Source organism: Myodes glareolus, chromosome 3, assembly GCF_982192425.1.
Source record: "Myodes glareolus chromosome 3, mMyoGla1.1, whole genome shotgun sequence".
NCBI classification, from domain to species: domain Eukaryota; kingdom Metazoa; phylum Chordata; class Mammalia; order Rodentia; family Cricetidae; genus Myodes; species Myodes glareolus.
In genome coordinates, this window is record NC_142028.1 from 46,301,653 (window position 1) to 46,320,093 (window position 18,441).

Genomic DNA, 18,441 nt, shown 5'->3' on the forward strand with positions numbered 1-18,441 from the left:
ATAATAAAAAGTCTACACATTGAGTTGGAAACTTATTGATCCTAAAACTTGCTTTAAGATTTTTACTTTAGATGTACATGTTTGAGCTTACATAATTTAATTATTTGCATAAAAATCTGTATGAGATAAAAGGCAATAAAACTGAGGACTGACTCATACAATATAAGACTGATTCCTCAAAGATGCATAACACATTTTACAATACTGAAGGTTCTTCATAATACTATAGTAAGTGAATATAATTAAACTGATTAAAATTAATTTATATTTAAAACTAACAGAAAGCCATGCTACTTTTAAATCATTTGAAAGCAGGATGCACACAGTTCACTTCAACATGCATCACAATATCAATGGACATAACATTGTTTCAGTACCTACACTGTCATAAGTGAGCAACCTCCATTGCAGTTTAAAAGGGTTGTCAGTGGTGATTATCCCAAAAAGATTCATAAAGAAGCTTGTTTTTCAAGATATTACCCATGTGGAAAGATGACAGACTCATACACAGAGCTGATTTGTGTAAGGATCTAGGGAGTTGTTTCTTGTTGGGGATTGTCTCAATCCAACATTTTAACATTTCTTTCACATGCCATTAGCATTTTCTTTTCAAGAGAAAGAACACATCTCTTCAATTGCTGCCCAAGTTGGTTGTCATTTATTTTGTTTCTGCTGAGTACTCTCTTGCGTCTTTTGCCTTGCTACCTAGCTGGCGCTTTTTATCTTTCCACTAGTTTGCGTTTCCAGATTTTTCATACCAAAGTTTTGAAGAATTTAACTACTTTTTAATGATGAGAGTTATAAATACTCTCAGCCTTTTAAAGAAAAATAGATATATGTGCACAGGGAGGTAATAAGTACATAAGCTACAATCAACTGACCCCCTTACATGACTGCTAGAAGCTAGAACTGTAGTTTCTCTTAAGTGCTATCCCTTTCAGTACACTTTTAGCATATGGAGAAGCAGACTAAATATACATAACTTAATCACCCACTCAGGGTCTGGAGAGATGGCTCACCCATTTAGAAGCACTTGCTGATCATTCAAAGGAGCCAGGTTTAATTTTCAACAATCACATGGTGGTTCATAATCATCTAAAACTCCAGTTCCAGGGGATCTGATGCTTTCTTCTGGCCTTCACAGGTACCAAGCACACACAGTCTACATATTTGTATGAGTATGTGTGTATATATGTGTTATGAATGATAAACATGTAAAAAGGCAAGACATTCTCACATAAAATATGTAAATCTCATTAACGTTTTAAAAAGTAGTACACCGATACTAAAAATATCTGTATTTTTTTCATTGCCATAAAGGTTCAATATTTTCATAAAATCAAAAACAATGCAGAGCAACATACTGACAGGAATGTGTGTGTGTGTGTGTGTGTGTGTGTGTATGTGTGTGTGTGTATGTATGACTACACACCTATGTAGTTACATATTTATATCTATATTACAATTACTTAGACAACTGATACACACACACACACACACACACACACACACACACACAAAGGGAATTCTATGAGTCTATTCATTTGCAGTATGAAGTTAGGAGGTTTCTTAATTCAGCCTATTAGTTCCCTACTACGGCTATGCCTTCAATCAGGAAACACTGCACTGATCTAATTGAATTTATATTAAGAATTTGGGAAGGCTGCATTTCTTTTGTAGGATTGCAAAGATACTGTTTTGTTTCTTTTCTAACTGATAAAGCCTGCACACATGTCATAGGTTGTGGATCCTCATCCTGTTTTCAAAGACAGCAATGGTACACTTAATCTTTCTTTTATCACATGATTGTGAGATTTAACCTAATTCTACACTCATTTTATGACCTTATAACTAGACATCTTAATAATCTAAGTCATTTTCCATATGAGATTTTAGTCATACATATGTCCAAAAATCCATTGACCATGCAAAGCAACATATTCAGAGAATATGGGTATTGGGAACTGGATTTCTTTAAAAAGACCATTATTATGTTTATTTTGAATTTTCCTAAAGTATCTTCTAATCTAAACACAAAGACCTAGTGTCATAATTTAGGACTAAGATCATGGAAGACATGAGAAAATATCTGATATTCTTTACCTAAAGAGAATCTATAAAATTACAGTTGTTTAATATCTTTAAACAATATTGCCATGGAATAATTTTCAAAATGTTCCAAGTATATGGTGAAAAGAAAAACAGCAGGGGCAGTGTGAGTATCTTAGCTAATACCAAATACTGTGGCAAATACAGAAAATTAGTAACATAAGATAGGGAAAGTTTATTTTGGCTCACAGATTCAAAGCTTCCAGACCTTGGACAATTGTGTTGAGCAATACAACAGGAAGCTGTTCAGGTCATGATCTCTATGAAGAAAAGAGAGAAAATGAACCAGAGTATGCTGTCCACTGCTGGGTTTGTCTTCAATGTCCCTACCTCTTTCCAGTAGACTCTTCTACTTTAGGTTCTACCCCCTCTCAATCTTACCACCATTGAGATCAAACCTTCAATTCAGGAGCCAATCCAGCATCTTAAATACAGCTCCCCAAAAATGGTAAGTGTGAAGTTACAGTTCACAATTTTCCACATCTGTTCATCAGCCAGTCCCTGGTAAATTAATAAAAAGTCTCATTGATAATATTCTTGTTTATCTTTTCTTACTCTAACATTTTCTTTTCAATGAGAGAGTGTGCCATCCAAAATACCCCCAAACAACCTGGAAAATAACCATGCAAACATAAACCTTTCTCATTGCCTGCCCATCTTCTTACTTTTCTTCCATATTCCTCAAAGCATGCCATGCTCCCTGCACATTAGTCATGTGGAAAAATCTATAATCCACAACTAATTCATCACCACATGATTAAAACAGGAAAAATATAGTTGAAAAATCAAGTATGAGTCGTCTATGATAGTGAGGTTACAGGGAGCAAAATGGACCAAGAGAGCTGTGTGCTTCACTTTGAGGAGGAGGCAGGGGCAAATGCTGGCACAGAAACTCCTGACTTAAAAATTCTATTTCCCAGTGGCAAAAGGACATAGAGGTCCCCAAGAAAAGAGACCTATAAACAGAGGTCTAGTGATACACAGAGAAAATGCCAACAAATAACAGTTTACTCAGTTCCTCCAAAGCTACTGATGAGAGAGGGAATAGAGTCAAAAATGAAATGAATTACAGCATTTTTATTTAGGGATTAGGCTAGTTCAAATTATTTGGCTGAGGAGGTGGCTCAATGCCTCAACAAACTTTTTATGCAAGCCTGAAGACCAAAGGTTGATGTGGATTCAATGGATTTGAAATCCATTGTAAAAGGAGAAAGCTCACTGCTTAAAAGTACTCTGAGCTCCAGCTCCGCATGTTCACTGTGGCATGCACATGCCCTCAAGCATGTGTACATATACTTATACACATGACAATAATTAAAATTAAAAAGATAAATAAAAATAATAACCAGTCTTGCTATTAAAAACTATTAATATGAGCCGAGAGGTGGTGCCACTCACTTTTGACCCCAGCACTCAGAGGCAAGAAGATCTCTGTGAGTTTGAGGTCAGCCTGGTCTACAGAGTGAGTTCCAGGACAGCGAAGACTACACACACCTACACACACACAAATAAACAACAAATAAAAACAAATCAACAAAACAGTATTCATTTCTAATTTCTTTTTTTCAATATAAAAATGAAGTGGTATGTCACATTATATTTTTAATTTTTATATTTACTTCTTATTTTGTACCACACAAACATATATGCAGAATACATTGGCTAAGGGACATAAGCACTACAATGTATAGTCATTTTGTATTGATGTATTGTATCTGTTTTAGCTCTTTTCAAGAATTCAATTTTTAATTACCATTAGTTCTCATGCATGAATAGATCTCCTGAACATTTTTCTCTTGTAAAACTGAACTTTTAGTCCTTTGATCAGTGTCTCCTCATGTCTAAGCTTTTTCCCTTCTATGGTAATCACCGCCCTTGGGAAATAGCATTATATACTACTCCTATGAAATTAGCATTTTCAGATTCCTCACGCAGTGCTCTTTCTCTACGCCTGACTTTTCCCATTCAGTATCGTGTTCTCCCCATTTTTACATGGTGTCACAACACACACACCTTTCTTCTTTATTTCTGAAGAATGTTCCAGTGAGTCTACTGTAAGTATTTGTTTTCCAAGGTTTTTATACATAAGAAAAAAAGGAGTTTTTACATTTGACAAAATCAGTATGATAATTTATAAATATCATTTATATAATGTTAATACTTTTAGACAACTTTGAACTTCACTAGCAATGTAGTGCGCAATACAGAAGACAAATTTGAGGATGTAGGGAGTGATATACGTCTGTAAAATCACCTCTGGGGTCAAGAGTCCACTGTATCCATTAATCAAAGGTCTAGATTCACCTGGAAAATGCAGGCCTCCTTCACTGTACTGTCAGTGATGTATTCTTTCAGCATCTCAACACGGCTCTCATTAATATCTCAGATTTAATATGATGTCCAAGGAAATTTTGAACACCTTCATCTCTTTGGAATCTCCTTACTTATTACTACCCATCTGATGAAATAATCATTCCTTAGAAAACACCCAAATCATATCTTTCTGTTTGTATATTCTAGGAATCGGCAATTCCTGATTGCTATTTATCCTTGCTGTCAGCCAAGTCTTGCCATCATGTATGTGGGACTGATCGAATGAGAGCTCACCAAGGCCAGCTGGACTGGGACTGAACGAGCATGTGATCAATCCGGAGTCTCTAAATGTGACTGACATGGGGGCTGACTGAGAAGCCATTGACAATGGCACTGGGTCTTGTTTTGTCTGCATGTATCGGCTTTCTGGGATCCTAGTCAGTTTGGATGCTCACCTTCCTAGACCTGGAGGGAGAGGGGAGGAACTTGAACTTCCCACAGGGCGGGAAACCCTGACTGCTCTTAGGACTGGAGAGGGAGAAGGAGAGGGAGTGGGGGGGAGGAGGAGAGGGAGTGGGGGGAATGGGAGGGTATGGGGAGGAGGGGAGGAAGTGGAAATTTTTATAAACAAATGAATAAATTAATTTAAAAATAAAAAAAATGTCAAGAAGATTTTCTGTTAATATTTCTGACAGCCCATTTACCATAGAAGCCAGTCAGGCATCTTAAATAAGAGAATTTAAAATACAAATCCAGATTTATTTCTAGGCCTGCAAAATTCAGGATTTCAGTTACCTCTGAACCCATACTCCAGTCCTATTTGGCTACAGGCATCTTTCAGGGTATATAAAACATAACAGGAAATCTTCAAGGAATTTGCAGGATTTTTTCCCCCTCTGGAATATTTTTTTTATTTTCTTTTAATTTTCTTTGTTATTTGAGAAGTTGTTATAACATATTTTGATTGTATTTGCCCCCTGTCTCAACTCCTTCCAGATCCACTTAACCTTTTCCTATACACTTACCAACATCCTGTTTTTCTTTAAAAATCCATCAGTACTTTGGGAACTGCTTTTACAGTCTTGTGTAACGTTTGTGGTCAACCAAAAAAGGCTGCACCTAGAGGAGTACTGGCGATGTTTAAGATATTCATCAGTTTGGGCACCCTTTCCTCTATTGCCTAGGGATTTGTTGGGGTCATCCTTGTGCATTCCTGGGAATTTCTCTAGAGCTTTTTTGCTAACCCCATAATGGCTCCCTCAATCAAGGTATCTCTGTCCTTTTGCTATTTAAACTGTCTCTTTCCCTCAAGTTCTCCTCACTGCCCCCCTTCTCCCCACCTCGTCACCTTCCACCCTCCCTTTTCCCCCTACTCCTATGTTTCCAATTTTGTCAGACGATTTTGTCTATTTTGACTTTCAAGGTGTATCTATATATGTTTTTCTTACAGTTTACCTTGTTACTTATTTTCTCTAGGATATGAACTATAAGCTCAGTATTCCTTGCATAAACAAAGCTAGTATCCACTTATGAGTAAGTAATACCATATTTGCCTTTGGGTCTGGGTTACCTCACTCAAGATGGTGTTTTTTAGTTTCATCCATTTGCATGCAAATTTCAAGATGTCATTGTTTTTTATCGCTGAGTAGTACTCTAATGTGTAAATGTTCCACACTTTCTTTATCCATTCTTCAGTTGAGGGGCATCTAGATTGTTTTCAGGTTCTGGATATTACAAATAATGTTCCTATGAACATAGTTGAACAAATGTCTTTGTAGGATGATTGAGCATCTTTTGGGTATATGCCCAAGAACCTTCATCCAGCAACTGATGGAAACAGAGGCAGAGACCCACATTGGAGCACTGGACTGAGTTCTCAATGCCCAGTTGAAGAGTGGGAAGAGTAGGAATATGAGTAAAGAGATCAAGACCATGATGTGTACAACCTCCGGAGCAATCTATCTGAGCTAATGAGAACTTACAAAATCCAGCCGGACTTGAAAGGAACAAGTATAGGTCCAAACTAGTCTCTCTGAATGTGGGTGACTAAGGCAGACTGAGGATCCATTGGCAGTGGCACCAGGATTTATCCCTACTGTAGGTGCTGACTTTTTGGAACCTATTCTTTTTGGTGAATAACTTGCTCAGCCTAGATATAATAGGGAGGACTTTGGGCCTTTCCCAGAGCAAAGTGCCTTACACTCTATGTGGAATGGATGGGTGGGGGTGTTAGGGTAAGTGGAGAGAATGTAAGGAGGGGAGGGAGTGGAAACTTTGATTGGTATGTATAATGAAAAAAGATAATTTTTTTCAGTAGCCCTTCTATACACAAAGAATAGAGAAGCAGAGAGGGAAAACAGAGAAACTTCAACTTTCACAATAGCCACAAATAACATAAAGTATCTTGGGGTTACACTAACCAAGGACATGAAAGATCTACTTGACAAGAACTTTAAGACTTTGAAGAAAGAAATTGAAGAGGACACCAGAAAATGGAAGGATCTCCCAGGCTCTTGGATGGGTAGGATCAACATAGTAAAAATGGCAGTTCTAAAAAAAGCAATCTATAAATTCAACGCAATCCCCATCAAAATCTCAACAAAATACTTCACAGAGCTTGAGAGAAAAATAATCAACTTTTTATGTAAAAACAAAAAACCCAAGATAACCAATATAATTCTATACAATAAAGGAACTTCCGGAGGCATTACCATGACTTCAAACTCTATTACAGAGCTAGAGTAATGAAAACAGTTTGGTATTGGCATAAAAACAGAGACGCTGATTAATGGAATTGAATCCAAGACCTGGATATTAACTCACAAACATATGGACACCTGATTTTTGACAAGGGAACTAAAGGTACACAATGAAAGAAAGAAAGCATCTTCAACAAATAGTGCTGGCACAACTGGATGTCAACCTGTAGAAGAATGAAAATAGATCCATATCAATCACCATGCACAAAACTCAAGTCCAAATGGATTAAAGACCTCAATATAAATCCCACCACACTGAACATGATAGGAAAGAAAGTGGGAAGTTGACTGCAACACATGAGCACAGGAGACCACCTCCTACGTATAACCCCAGTAGCACAGACAAGAGCAACAGTGAATAAATGGGACTTCCTGAAACTGAGAAGCTTCTGTAAAGCAAAGGACACTGTCATTAAGACAAAAAGGCATCCCACTGAATGGAAGAAGATCTTCACCAACCCTGCATCAGACAAAGGTCTGATCTCCAAAATATATAAAGAACTCAAGAAACTAGAAATGAAAATTCTAATTAACCCAATTAAAAAATGGGGTACTGAACTGAACAGAGAATTCTCAGCAGATGAAGTTCAAATGACCAAAAGACACTTAAGGTCTTGTTCAACCTCCTTAGCAATCAGTGAAATGCAAATCAAAACAACTTTGAGATACCATCTTACACCTGTCAGAATAGCTAAAATCAAAAACACCAATGATAGCCTATGCTGGAGAGAATGTGGAGTAATGGGAACACTCATCCATTGCTGGTGGGAATGCAAACTATGCAACCACTTTGGAAATCAGTGTGGTGGTTTCTCAGGAAACTGGGAATCAACCTACCTCAGGACCCAGCAATACCACTCTTGGGAATATACCCAAGAAATGCCCAATCATACTACAAAAGCATTTGTTCAACTATGTTCATAGCAGCATTATTTGTAATATCCAGAACCTGGAAACAACCTAGATGCCCCCCCAATGGAAGAATGGATAAATAAAGTGTGGGATATATACACATTAGAGTACTACTCAGCGGTGAAAAATAATGACATTTTGAATTTTGCATGAAATGGATGGAAATAGAAAACACTATCCTGAGTGAGATAACCCAGACCCAAAAAGATGAATGATGAATATTACAGTATGTACTCACTCATTAGTGGACTCTAGCCATAAACAAAGGACATTAAGCCTATAATTCACAAGCTTAGAGAAGCCAAAGAACAAGGTGAACCCAAAGAAAAACATATATAGATCCTTATGGAAATTGGAAGCAAACAAGATTGCAGAGAAAAAGTTGGGAGCATTGGGGTGGGGGTAGAGGTGGGGTTGGGGGAAGGGAAGAGGGAGAGAGAGAAGGGAGAAAGAAAAGACTATAGAGAGTTTGAGGGAGTGGGAGGGTGGAGATGGAGGAAGGGCGGATATAGGAGCAGGGAAGAAGATATCTTCATTAATGGAGCCATTTTAGGGTTGGCAAGACACTTGGCTGTAGAGGGGATCCCAAGTGTCCACGGGGATGTTCCCAGCTAGGTCCTTGTGCAGCAGAGCAGAGGGTGCCTGAACTGGTTTTGCCCCACTATCACACTGATGATTATCTCGAATATCACCATAGAATCTTCATTCAGGGACGAATGAAGATAAAGACAGAGACCCTCATCATCTCAAAGGACTGAGCTCCCAAGGTCCAGTTGAAGAACAGAAGGAGGGAGAAGATGAGCAAGGAAGTCCAGACTGTGAGGGGTTGGGCCACCCACTGAGACAGTGTGCCTGTTATAATGGGAGCTCATCAAATCCAGCTGGACCGGGACTGAACGAGCTTGCAATTAATCTGGACTCTCTGAATGTGGCTGACAATGGGGGCTGACTGAGAAGCCATTGATAAAGGCACTGGAACTTATTTCTACTGCACATACTGTCTTTTTGGTACCCTAATCTACTTGGATGCAAAGCTTCCTAGGCCTGAATGTTGGGGAGAGGGCTTTGGACTTCCCATAGGGCAGGGTTCCCTGCCCTCTCTTAAGGAGGGAGGAAGAGGGAAGAGGGTAAGTAGGGGAGCTGGAGGGGAATGGGAGGAGGGGAGGAATTGTAAATTTTTAAATGGAAAAAAATTAAAAATTGAAAAAATGAAATAAATAAACATTCTCTCTCTCTCTCTCTCTCTCTCACACACACACACACACACACACACACACACACACACACACACACACATACACACACATAGGAATACTGACAATTCCTCTCCCAGCATCCTTTAGTTGCTTTAGCTATGGTTGAGACTGTATGCCTACATCCCCTATCCATGCTAGCATTTTGTCTGGCTTCAGTTTGTTCAGATTTTGTACATTTTGTCAGAACTGTATACTCTAAATTTTTCTGTGCAGCTGTCCTGCTGTGTCCAGCAAACACTGTTTCTTTGTAGTCCTCCACAACCAAAGTCTTTCCTCATCTTTCCAACAACAATCTCCAGAGTATAACTAAGCTAATCCTTTTCATTTTATAGGCCCAATCCCTTTTATTTATTTTAATTCACAACAAAAGCAATTTCTCCAACAGGAAATCTTACCCACCGAACAAAAGCATCTTATATTGCTCCCTGTCTTAATACCTTTGTGATTAATTATGAACAAACACCTTTATTACAGGTTGTGATATTTGTAAAGGAAGAGAAAGTTGGTTGGTTGGTTTTCTACTCGCATATTTAGCACTATCTCTCTCCTCCATCTATTCTTCTTCCTTCTTTCCTTCCTTAATTCCTTCCTTCCTTCCTTCCTTCCTTCCTTCCTTCCTTCCTTCTCTCCCTCACCCTCTCTCCTCTCCTTTCATTCTTTCTCTCTCTCTCTTTCTTTCTTGTCTAGTGCAATGTATACAAGGACAACAAGAAACAATGTTTCAGTAACCTAGTGAAGTATAATTGCTCATCAATTTCACAAAATGTCCTGAGACTTCCAACCCTAGTATGAGCCCAAGATAGATTTTTAAAGCGTAAATTTCTTATAATTATAGCCTTATCTTCTAATTTTGCATAAATGCCCCATTTTCGTACATTAAATAGTCACAGTTCACGAGAGCTAGAATGAAGTGTTTATGGAGATGAATAGAAAGCAACGCACAGAGAAAAACAATGACAATATCATTAAGCTATCAACAACTGGGGCAACATTAGGAATTGGTATAAGTAATGTGACTCCATAAAAAAATAAAAACTGCTCTGACAGGCTTATTTGAGAGTCAGTGTAACACTTTATCAGAAAAGTAAATACAAGACTATGAACCAACCAGTGCTTCTTTTCATTTTTAACAATTTGCATTGCTATCTTTTCAGAATTATTTTGTACATTTCTTTGAACAGTCTTCCGTGGCCTATAGTTAGTAAGAGTGCCATTCTTATATTCTACATGAAGAAAATGAATGAAGTTGAGAGTAAACACAAGTCTTGTTACAGTAGTATATTAAATTTGGATCTATTAGCCCATTATCTATAGAGCACAGCATAATTTTTTCTATATACACTGTGTAAAAAATGGTATGAGTCAAGTTAAAATGCAAGATATGAGGGAAGAGTGAAGAAAAAGAGAAGACTGTGTCTCTAAAGAAAGATAATCATTAGGTTATTAAATTAGTGCCACCTAGAAAAGCAGCTCAGAATAACCCAAGGAAGAATGAATTCACCTGCAATCTGACAAGTAAATACTGGCATTTATTGGTGCATTCAAATAAATGGACAACATCTCAACTGCTCAGAACTGACCTTCACTTGGCTTCGAATTCTTTAATGCCCAAGAACTATTTTTCTTCCTTCAGATTTTTAAGACAGATTATTATGTGTTTTGAATTATTGAAAATAAAGGTGACTGATTCTTGCATTGTGATGCAAGGAAGTTTCACAAACAAACAAGAAGTTAGAGCTCAAGGTCATATATGTCAGTCTTAGTAGAGGAGATGAGAGTTGGTTGGTTTAATATTTAAGTATGACAACTTTCTAACATTTCATTTTCATGCATGCTTAATAATATGAACTTCACTGGGTTTTTTATTCTACTTCATGGACTGACTTTGTGGGAGCCTGGTTTGTTTGGATGCTCACCTTTATAGACCTGTATGGAAGGAGGAGGACCTTGGACTTCCCATGGGGCAGGGAACCCTGACTGCTCTTAAGACTAGAGAGTGAGGGGGAGGTGAGGAAGGGGAGATGGGGAGGGGGAGGTAGGGAGGGGAGGGAAAAGGGAGGCGGGGAAGAGGTGGAAATTTTTCATAAAAAAATAAATAAATTTTAAAAAAAAGAATATGAACTTCAATTAACCTGGTTTTGGGACAAATAATTATAATTTAGATGCTTGAATGATTCATAAAAGTTCATGATGCTACACCTGTTGATTATACAACTTAATTATACAATTATGATAGTCTTATTTCAAAAAGTACATATTTTGTTGTTTTGTCGTTTATTTTTTTTAAAGTTGGGTGAATAAATTCACCATTCATAGTATCTTCAAATAAAAAAAAATTGTCATGCTTTGAAACCACTTGAATTCCAGACAATCTTAGAACAAATAAAATATTTTATCAGGCATGATGAGGCACACTTGTTATCCTACCAGGCACTCAGGGTGCTAGAGCAGGGGATCGGGAAGGTCAAGCCCAACCCGGGCTATACAGTAGGTATAAGGTCAGACTGTGTATCTAGTACAGTGTTCCTGTGCTGTAAGGTGGGAGAAAAGAAGTGAAGTGATACACTCTCCTATAATGTAACAAGATGAGGCATCATATAGCATGTTATAATAAAAACACTGCAATTTCAGGTGAAGGATGTAAATTAATTTCAGACAGACAAATATAGTATGCTAGTTGTTTTTCTCATCTATGAAGTTGGTGTTTAATTTCCTTCCATTTTTAGACTGTTATATCAGATTTCAAGATTGTCTTGAGCTACAACTCCTTTGGCTATTGCCAGACTGGACATATTAATTCCATATGTGGCCCAAAATAAGTTGAGATACATCCTTGCCTTTGAGCGTCTCAGTTCAAACCTCTAAGGACTTCACTTTCTGAAGAATTTAGAATTAGAAAATAGCTACAGAAGAGTTCTCAAATATAAATACTATGACAATTTAGGTGCCAACTCTTATTATAAACAGATATGGAAATTATCTGATTAAGAAGGTTGGAATTCAATTACACTTTCCCATCAACACAAACAGACTGAAATTACCCTGCTCAGATTTGCTAAGGTGGATCTCAAAACTACTGCATTTAAGGTAATACAAGTTGCCTAATGTAATTATTGTAACTATCCAAAAAGCTTGAGCATACTTGAAGTCTGATATGAGCATGTACACCAATCATTTCAGGAGAAAAAATTGTTGCTCTGACATTTACTTTATAAGCTGAAAACTCAATCATAAATAGACGGAGATTACTTCAGGTTTGAATTAAAATTACTTAGTCTGTGCAAGCTATTAAGAATTCATCTAAAATTTCAGTTCATTCAAATTATTACCTTTCAACACTCCCAATTACTGTTTTCTTTCAGACATAGTCCCTGGCCTCAGACACTAATGCATGTGTATCCAAAGTGCCACTGCAAAAAGTCAATATATTTCTGGGAAAAAATCACCATAATAAAAATTATTAGAATTTATGTCAAGCTCTTCATCTTTAAAGTGACTCATAAATATTAATTATCACTGACTAACAGGACCCTACCCAACAGAGTCTTTAGTTCCAGGAATAAATAACATGTCAAACCTGCAAATATTTCAGACCAATACACTTCTTTGATAAGAGTGTGAGGCAGATCACTTTGACATCAGTGTTTCTATTCAATTGTTCTTAAGTAACAGTGTTATTATAACTCTCATTCAAAGAGTTTTCAGATTTTTCTCTAGTCTAAGTTTTGTACTGAACAGAATACACATTGTCAGAGACATAGCTAATTTCATTTTAAAGTATAGACTTTGAAAAGTTTTTTAAAAAACATTGTTAATATTTTCCAAAATACGTTGATATTCCAAGAAGTCAGTATTTCTTATTTGTTCTACATATATCTGTTTGTCATCGAAATCTGGAGCTAAGATTAGCTTTGTACCTCGGGCTTAGAAAAGTATTTTCTTTCTAAAGCTAATTAAGGGACAGCAAATTGCTTGAACAGTTGGCTGCATAAATCATTCCAAAAGTACATACATTTTTGAATCATTGTTTCAGCTCCTGGAATTATGCCAAGTGCTATTAAGGGTAGGGATAATCTGAACAATGGTTATATCCTCCAGGGTAGAACATTTGCCTTCTAAGTTCAAGGCCCTTGGGCTTTATAAAATAAACAACACTGAAAACAACAAATGTGTAAAAACTTGAAATGCTCGGCAGAGCTATTGAATCACCACAAAACCCATTGATTGGTCTTTTTGTTTTGTTTGGTTTGTTTTTTTTTTGGGGGGGGGGTGGTTGTTTGTTTTTTGAGACAGGGAGACAGGATTTCTCTGTAGCTTTGGAGCCTGTCCTGGAGCCAGCTCTTGTAAACCGGGCTGGCCTGGAACTCACAGAGATCCACCCGCCTCTGCCTCGCGGGTGCTGGGATTAAAGATTAAAGTCGTGCACCACCACTGCACGGCTCCCATTGGTCTTATGAAACAAAAATAGTATAATTTACAAAATCAGAAACTGAACATTAAGTGTATTATAGTTCATGAGACTGTCAATTTGGCTGAAGGAAGAAGTTAGGAGGGACATGGTAAATAAATGGAAGGAAACATTCCTTAGCTGGACTGTACCAAGATTGAAAATGCGAATTTGGTGTCATTAGTGCCATGCCCTAAATAACTGAGTGAGCTAAGTGGAAGTCACTCTGGAAACCTCATGGAATGGGAGGTTGGGAGGACTGCAGCAATCAGGGCTTTCAAGGACAACACAAGAACACAGCCAAAAGAATCAACTAAGTAGGGCTCACAGGTGCTCATAGAGACAGAAGGCAAAAACAAAGAGCCTATGTGTGCCTGAGCTAAGTCTTCTGCATACATGTTATGGTTGTTTGACTTGGTGTTCTTGTGAGACTCCTAACAGTGGAAGTCTGGGGTGTCTCTGACTCTTTTTCCTACTTTTGGGACACTTTCCTTCCCTAGTAGGTTGCTTTTTCAAGACTTGATGTGAGAGTTTGTGCTTAATCTTACTGTAACTTGTTATCCTGTGTTATGTTGATATCCCTGGGATGCCTGCTCTTTTCTGGAAGGAAACAGAGAAGGAGTGGATAGGGGAGAGGGGAAGTATGAGGGAACTGGGAGGAGAGGAGGGAAGGGATACTGCAGCCTGATTTAATATAAGAGAAGAGTTTTTAAAAATGCACTCTGCAGTACATGAAAGGTAATTTGGAAGAATTTTATTCAGGGAAGTAATTAAGTATAAACCTGCATTATACAAACAACCACATCATTTTGCTAGAACTTTAGTAGAGCAACATGAATCCGAGACAGTTGTAGAGAGGGAATAGTGGGTTTCTATAGCTGCTAAATCCAGCTGTGTATCCACCTGATTGTTAGCATAGATACCAAAGTAATCAATGGAAATCATTTGTCTCACTAAAATAGCTTTTAAATTCCTGAAAAAAAAATGGATAGACTTGTTTTTTTTTTTCCATATGCATGAAGGCAAGTCAAACAACCACAGTAAAAAATTTCCCTAAAATGTATAAAAAACAGGTATATATAAAGTTTTGACAACTTTTGAGAAAATAAAAGTTACAGGACATTCAAACACATTTAACTCAGACATTAGGAGAGAGAGGCTGGAGGATCGCTGTGATTTCAAAACCAGCCATTTCAAAATCACTTTGTCTACATCGTGATATCCAGGACAGCCATGGTATATAAAGAGACTCTATCTCAACATAAATAAATAAATAAATAAATAAATAAATAAATAAATAAATAAATAAATGGTATCTGGATGATGTTCACATTCTATTTTGATTGTTATTTTCTTTACAGTAAGTGATGTTATGAATGTTAGGCCATCCTTTCTCTACCTCTGACTGGGCTAGTGACCACAAATGGTAAGTGTAGACACCTCAGAACTTTGATCATAAAGGGCACTAGATAACATTTTTATGCACTCATTCTAGCTCAATATTTTACAAATCATTTATTAGCATGAATTTAACTAAACTAACTGAATTTTTATCTTATATTTTTACATCATGGCACCTTTTATGACAGAAACATTTCTGTAAGTACTTGATCAGATCAGTTCATAAGAACCTGGGAGATGGGATTGATTCCATGAGGCTATTGCATAATTTGAAAAATAAACACTTGAATATTTTAATGTGAACTGTGCAACCCCAATGCCATTATTGCAGATACAGGAACAATTGTGAACCCACATCATTAAATCTTGGGTTGCTAAGGACTATGGAAAACTGCTTTGTGACAGAAGCTGTCACACTGTGTACCTTAAAATTATCAGGCTTGATGGTTCTCTGAAGTCTGGTAATATAATATTTCACTTTACACATGAGCTGAGAGAAACATTTAATCCTTTTATTGAACAAGTATATAGGCTGACAATAAAACTAATCAATGTCAGCAATAAGATAACTGAATATCTCAATTGTAGGAGTCATTTAACAGAGTCCTTTGATTCCTGAGATTTTGATTAAATGTGAATTTGAGTATGTCTGTATTTTCTGCCTTGGTGGTTACTATTTATATTAGTGAGCCCAATAAACCAGATTCCCTTTCCTAGTGTAAGTGGGTGTAGATAGCCTTCACCCTATCCATTGAAAGCCAAAATATAAGCCAAGATTTGATGGTATCAAATTCTTTTGGTCCACATTGCTATCAGGGCACTGGGGCATTATTCTCCTTATTCTCCTGCCTTTAAGCTAACAATCTGATTGGAATTCATAGCATGGGTTCTGCTGGCTCTTAGAGTTTTACTTGGTAAGGCACATAGATAGACAGATACCTTATTCACTGAATTTTCTTAAGATTCTTACTGAGTTCAACGGAAGCATAATAAACCCCAGAATTCTAGGACAAAATCCACAAAACTCTGTTTTAATATGTATATATTTTTTTCACAATTGTCCTCATATATGGTTTTGAAATCTTTCTGATTTGGGGTGGGGTTATTGCTCAATTGGTACAGCGTTTGCCTAGCATGCATAAAATCCTGGGTTCCATCATTACTTCCCCATGAAACTAGGTATTCTGAGATCATGTATAATTTTAGCATTCTGGAGCTAAAATCAGGAGGAACAGAAATTCAAAGTAATCTGTGACTATAAATCAAGTCTAACTAAATAAACAACTGCAATGCCTTGCATTGTACATTGGTGGCAATGAGTAGGTAGAAATGCATTTGAACTACTTGTGGATTGCTGGTAAGTTCTCACCATGTGGACCTTTCTGCTTCTAAATAAAGCTGGCCTACCCTTTCATATACCTCTCTCTCCCATACGAATATGGCATGATCAAGAGTCTGACATTGACATTCTCTGGGACCGTTATCTCAGCTTAATCACTTTTCTCCTGTATCAAGTTGCCTAATCCTTTCTCCTGATTCCTTTTTTTGCCTGTTTCCAGACATATGTCATCTTAGGCTTCTCCAAGAAATATGAAAATAGGTTATCATGTTCAGGAAAGTTTACAAAAATAGGTATTTCAGTTAGTGGAAGGATCGATAGGCTACCCTTTCATATCAACAAATGAGGACAAGCACAAAGAGAATGTCTCTCTGAAATGGACTCATCCCACACACACTGATTTCATTTCCTAGCGCCCTTTCACATCAAGTGGGTGGACAATTCATTTTTGTCCAGTTATTTTTGAATCTTATATAAAAACATCAAAAAAGTAAGTATCACATTTTTATTTCGTATACCAAGTCTATATTTAATGTGGTGTGTGTGTGTGTATTCATGTGACACGAAAGCAGAAGGCAGTTTCATAGAAGAAAACTGATCAACTAACCAGCTGAGAGAAGAGAATGGACAAGTAGGGTTAAGATATGGTAATTATGAGCAAAGGAAAATGATACATATGTGTATAAAATGTATTAATGAAACTTATTATATTGTATTCTAACTAAAACAATGCAAAATTAAAATATTTTTAACATGAACATAGACTTTATTTCTTTCATAGTACCTTGGCTACTGGATGAAAAGCACTTTACCTCACTGAGTGTTCAGTTTATAGAAGTAAATTTTTTCATCTATGAACAACTTAGAATAATTTACAAAACACCTAACATTTTTCATGTGTTTTATAATCATTTCGAAATGTTAATTATAGGTATTGATTTAGTCTATGTGTTCAGGTATGTGCTAGCATCTGTGTAACTCCATATAGAGTGCCATCTCCAGGGATCTGTTTTCTCTTTTCACCATGTGAATCCTAGGGATTATCTCAGAGTTGGAAATAATCACATCTACTTGCAGAGCTAATTTGTGATCTATAAACACGATATTAGCAGAGTGAAGCTAAATAGTGTCTCATCCTTCACTAGAGGAGAAATTTGAATAGAATCAAAAGACTTGATACTTATGATGAATTCAAAATTAAATTCTAAATTTGTAAGCCACACATACAAGAATGAATAAATAGCACGAATTGGAGTCATATTATTATTAAAAGCATTAAAGAGACAATAAAATTGGGTGAGTAGAAAAGATGGTGAGGTTTTTGGGAGTTAGATGATAAGGTGAATATAATCAAACATATTGCGTGAAATTCTGAAAGACCGAAATAAAGATAATGGAGAAAAATGATTTAAAGAAAATACAAATGTTAGTAATACATCATACACTTTATTGTCCAAAAATTATGCATGGAAACCATACTATGAAAGCATATTAAAGAAAAAAATATTAATATAGCTTTTAGAGTAAAAATAAACATGTGTCTAATTTTATAAATCAGTAGACACATAAATCTCTTGTGTATTTAAGTCTTAAACTCTGTTCAGGAGGAAGATTTTAATTTTGTTTCCAAAGTTAAACCATTGGGACCACATGCTAGAGAAATAAAGTTGTATCTCTGACAGGCAACTGTTAACAGTCAAACAATAGTTTTCATTACTAGTTTTCTCCTTAAAAGAACAGGTAGCTCCTGCTGCGATGGAAAGATTGAGCTTGTTACTGAGGACATGGTGTACTTTCTATTCAGCAGAGATCCAAGGGCTATAGAAAGTTATTACCTACCTGCCGCTGACTACATGGGACATTTTCAGAAATTCTGATGTATCTTAGAAAGACCAGAGGTAATAG